Raw genomic sequence first — 5,566 nt, 5'->3', positions numbered from 1 at the left:
GAAAAATTTCCTGTGGGCTGTGTCCTGGTGGTTGCATTTGCTCCACAGGCCTAAGACTCTGACTCCCTCTGAGCAGAGCAGGATGGGACAGGCAGAGAGAGGCAGCTGGGCCCCAGGCCCATGCCTGGAGTCCTACCACAATGTAGTTATGTAAAGTACTAGAGAAGGGAACAAGCCAATCATGACAGGTGGGAGTGTGTAATTTGTTTTGGCTGTAAAGACAAAGCCACTCAGACATACTGTCAGTTTCCTGGCTCCATGTATTTTACGTAAACCATCGTAGATACACAAGAGAGAAAATACACAGTGGCCTGTAAAACACAGTACTTGGATGTGGCAATTCCTAGTTGTGAAGACACAGCCAAAAAAAAAAGATCAGAGCACTTTCAAGGACTTGATTTAATAGACACTAAATATATAAATTCCACTAACTGCTTTAACAGCCTTGTACTTCATATATTTTAAGCCAGATAATTCCAAAGAATATTCCATATTTAACATTAGAAAGAGTTATATAATTGGATCAGGGACCATTTGACAGTGCACTAGCATGGAAAAAATCCAAAGCTAAATTATGTAGGTTTTAATATGCAGCTTATGTTACATGCAATTGCTCCCTTTAAAGTAAGTGTTTTATACATGTAATTAATTTTAACTTAAAAAGAACATAGAACAATGAAAACAGACTCCACAACCAAGAGATACTTCTCTTCATTTCTTTGTATTGTTTTATTTCACCTGAACAAGGTCAATTACATCCACAATATCAGGGCCCATAACTCAGCTCAGTGTTAGAGTGAGATTTAAACCTTGGCAAAACAGCACCTTGACTCAGCTCCCTCTGTTGTAAGAAGCAAAAGTCAGAGCCATCCAGTTATTTCATGAGGACACCTAACTACACACGTGGTTTCCTACCCAAACCCCTTCCTGCCTCCTCATTCCTTGCTGCTGGAGGCTGGATTAGGTGCTTACCTCTTGGGGCCAGGTAATGAGATGTGGTCCCCTCACCAGCAACAGGAGAGAATCTTGACTCATCAAAATGTACCAAAGTAATTTTGTTCCCCTCTAGGGCCCACACTGGGCACAGACAGACAGGGCAAATCTGCCAGGAAGGTTTCTGAGGAAGGGAGTCTTAATTCTAAAACTCTGAAAGTAAATACACCAAGAGACAGTACAGGATCTCGGGCAGCCACCCTGGGGCCTGAGGGGAACCAGCACAAGAGGCCAAACAGGTGAATTAGGCTGGGTTCTCACCTCCATCTCTGAGCTGCTCAAGTAACCAGCCCTGAGTGGCCTGACTCTGGCATCCTGTTTTCTGGGATAATAAGCCCTATTTGGTTTTGGACATTTTGGTTGAGCCTTCTTGTTATTTGCCCAAAAAGCACTCCAACTCATACAAAAAGCTTTAGTCGGAATTAAAAACTCCCCAGGGAAGAATATCCTGGGTTTCAAATCTAAGCAACCCACAATCCACATAGCTCTTCTCTCAGTCCCAGTTACTCACCATCAAAAAGTGATGGCACTTTGGTTCAGCTCAGGGAAAATTAAAAATCACTTGTTCCATGAATCTCTCCATTAGATCTTAGTCTTCAATTATACCATGTCTTATTGGCCACTACAGCAAGAGAAATCAAACTATGTCAAGCTTCAGTCCATGTCAGTAACAGCAACAGTTTAAAAGCACTGGCCCAGAAGAGACTGAGTTATTAGAGAAAACAGGTCCTTTGCACTGGGTGAATGTTAATTTATGTAAAGAAATAACAGGCACTTTACCAGAAATATTAAGTTATATTATTGTTTATATTCTACTTCATATCTCTAAGTACAAAGTATCATCTTAACAGTGGAGTAACAGATGGAAAAGTACAGCTAATCCACCATACCATTCCATTTGGAGTTTGGAGGTTTTTAGAACAAATACCTAGTTAAACAATTTTAGTGCTTCTTTTTAATTAATCAAGCACTTCTACATCTGACAGGTTAATGAGTCAACCTGCAATTTTCCACAGAAGCAGGTCTTGCTCTCACATGAAGCCCAGCATTCCCAGAGTCAATCCTGCATTTTGGGGTTTTGTAAATTCACTTGATTCCCCACATGAAAAATACCTTGTTCAACTAGCACAACACTGTAAATCAACTATACTTCAATTTTGAAAAATATCCCATTCAAAACCAACAACAACAAAACCTCTTTTCCAACACAAGAATAAAATACACAGCTCACAAATACAATTGCTATAAAATCTACCATTTTGCATTATTCATCCTACTGCTCTGGTCTTGGTGATACACTTACAGAAGCAAATCCCGTTGGGGAGTTTACCTTTGTGGCATATGTGGGTTTATCTATGGCTTCATCCCCTATGAAAAAGTCCAGGTCATGAACTCCCCTTAGCACCCTCCTCTGGGCTTGGTCAACCACATTTGCTGACTCTCTGATGGCAATACCTTAGGGAGAACAGCACAAAGATTTCTGTCAGCATCCATACTCATTTCAAGGATCAAGGAAGCATAATATAGCCCCTGTGTATGTACAAGTAAATTTTCAATGTCAGGGTCTTATTTGGAGTTGAATGTGCTCACAGAAGAGATGCTATCACAGAGCACATAAAGTAATACAGAAACCTTTCTTATGTTCTGGTATTATTTTTAGAGCTGCACAAAGGAACTTATCTGGTCTGCTTTTAATACTGACAAAAGATGAATTACTAAATTTTTCAGTTTCATCTGAAAAAACATCCCTCATGATAGTGAAGTGAAAAGCACATATCAATCGGTTCCAAATTTTAAAATACAATGTAGAAGGAGACAAAATTAAAAATATAATGTGAAAGAAGAAAGTAAACTGAAAAATGCTCATACAATTTCAAGTCATTTTAATAAAACTCTATGTCACATAGATTTAAAATATATTTTTATTCTTGTTACAAAACCACTAAAATAAAAAACTAAGAGGTTGCTGACTAATATCTGACAAAAAGAAAAATTCAATAATCAAACAACTGTATTGTGTAAAAATATTAATGGCTTTATGGTACATTATTTTAATAACAGTTTAACCATGATATTTAGGAATATACTTATAGTTAATAATCATATGAAACTTCACTGTAGAATTTAACATCTAGTGAAATGTGGAAAGCTTCATGAAGATTCAATTTTCCATTTAAATTCCTAATCCCTGGTCACACTTTGCTTTTCCATAAACTCATCTTCATCAAATTTATTCCAAAACAAATGAGTAAACATATACAACTATTTTTAAAAGTAGATTATTTGTAGTTCCCAATGTATTAGAAATGAAGAATAGCAACAAAGCTAAGAGAGTGAATTTTAATCCTTGTCCTCAGAAAGGCATCTTGAAGCAATAGCTTGAAAAGGTGAAAAAAAAAAAAAAGAGGTACAGGACAGAAATCACTTTGCTCACCTCCTCTTCTGACTCCAACTCACTGCCGCACTTAGTCCAGAAGATTTCAATTTACAGAAGGTGGCACAAATCCAAAGGACAGTATTTCTTCAGGACTAAGACAGCAGGCGTGATGTGGAAATGCTGGGGGCGGAGCCCAGAGAAAGCATCCAGGGCAGAAGCAGTGGGCATGTCAGGACCACGAGGCTGAGAATGGGGCTGGGGAGGGCTGGAGGGCCGGAACCAACTGTGGCAATTGCAGACAGAAACACACCCGTCCCCGAACACAGACCCCGCCACGAAAGGCACACTGACAGACACCGCACAGAGTCACCTGTGCACACTCAGCAGGTCAGAGGCCCCGCAGCCGACCTCAGAACACCTCGCGCGGCCGCGGCGCTGCTGCCGGGCCTGCGGGAGCTCCTGCAGCCGTCTCCTCACTCCTCGCACCTCGCTCCTCGCGCCCGGCTATGCCCTGGGCGGCGGCGGCGGGAGGGAGCCGGGGCGAGCGGGCGGCGGGCTCCGGGGAGAGCGGCAGACGCCCGGGCGGAGGCCGCGCTCCCTCCGCGGCGCCCGGCCTGCAGGGACCGGCGCTCGCGCCCCGCCCTGTGTTGGAGCGGCCGCCGGCTCCGTGACTGACCGGCCTCGCCGCCGTGCGTCCCTACTCGTCCTCGCCCCCACTCCCTGGAGTGGTGGCGGCCTCTGGAGGAGCGGAGGCAGCGAGAGCCCACCTCTGTGATGAGGTCCAAGCCCCACCGGCCACGGACCTAGGACCGCGAGGGCTTCAAGAAGCGGGCGGCGTCCCTGTGCTTCTGGAGCGAGCAGGAGGACGAGGTGCTGCTGGTGGGCAGCCATCGGTCCCAGACCAGTGGACTGGCCCAGGAGGAGGACCGGACCCCCAGGAGGAGCCTGCTGGTGCTGCCGTGAGGGAGGTTTACCAAGAGGCTGGAGTCAAAGGAAACTCAGGCAGACTCCTGGGCAAATTTGAGAACCAAGACAGAAAGCACAGGACATATGTCTATGTCCTTACTGTCACTGAAATATTAGAAGACTGGGAAGATTCTGTTAATAAAGGAAGGAAGACAGAGTGGTTCAAAGTAAAGGATAACATCAAAGTCCTCCAGTGTCATAAGCCTGTACATGCAGAATGTCTGGAAAAATTAAAGCTGGGTTGATGGCCAATCAGTGGAAATTCCACAGTCCCTTCCCTTCCAGATAGTAACACTTTGTTTGTAGCTGCTGCACAGAGAACCTCTGGGCTGCCATCTAGCATAAGATAGACAGGGTTGGAAGGTCCTCTTCCACCATGTGCAATCTCATGGGCAGAGGCTTCTTTATTTTCTTTGGCAAACATCCAAATGATGTTTACAAACTGTCTGAATTTGCCATGTGGGATTTTTTTTTTAACAATTTGCATGTTTTTTAGGTGCTTTCAAATCTTCTTTTTTAAAAAAACCAAAAAAGATAGTGTAAAATATTTTAATAAGCCAAAGCCATGTGAAATTTTTTAAGTTCCTTTAATGTGCTCTCCCACCCAGCCCACCCACCTTGTTATCTTGGTGGCATTTTCACTTTTTCCCAGTATTTTTTATCCATTTGATGTCAGTCTGTGCTTTTTGTCAGATCAACTTACTTGTGGGTATATTATCCCCATGAATTGTTTTCTCATTCACAGCATTAACATATTCAATTAATCCATTTGTCAACACATTTATTTCAATTTTCACAACTGGTACTATGCCACTAGCTACCTGATATGGCCAATTCCCCTGTAACTCAATAGTCCTTTAACACAAAGTTTAACTCTGTGGAGCTGGTGATTTTTAGGCAGTTAACTGTAAGCAAAATGCGTGTAGTAGATATCTTATCATAAAACCTGTATTCATAGAATTTGAACTATGATACTCAGTTGCCAGTTCCCTTTATTCATAATCTCTCTTTGCACAGAACAAACAAGAACCATATTTCCCTCTATGTAAATTGCCTCTTTTAAAAATACATTTTCAGTTTGAATTTAGTGACATCTATTCAGTTAAACTTGCTGGTTACCAGTGAACACCTTAAATGCCAGTCAGTGGTGACTGAATCACAATTGAGTAAAATGACCTTCTTGTTCAGCTGTTACAGACCTAGATTTTTAGGGTGCCTTAGAATGTCTCA

General features: G+C 42.6%; 1 pseudogene; it reads left to right on the top strand.

The window, feature by feature from the left end:
- Positions 1-4,144: 4,144 nt before the first annotated feature.
- On the top strand, positions 4,145-4,686 carry LOC141575643 (diphosphoinositol polyphosphate phosphohydrolase 2 pseudogene; annotated as a pseudogene).
- Positions 4,687-5,566: the final 880 nt, after the last annotated feature.

Source organism: Camelus bactrianus, chromosome 30, assembly GCF_048773025.1.
Source record: "Camelus bactrianus isolate YW-2024 breed Bactrian camel chromosome 30, ASM4877302v1, whole genome shotgun sequence".
Lineage (NCBI taxonomy): Eukaryota > Metazoa > Chordata > Mammalia > Artiodactyla > Camelidae > Camelus > Camelus bactrianus.
The sequence above is the reverse complement of the archived record's forward strand: the minus strand, read 5'-3'. Positions and strand labels throughout refer to the sequence as shown.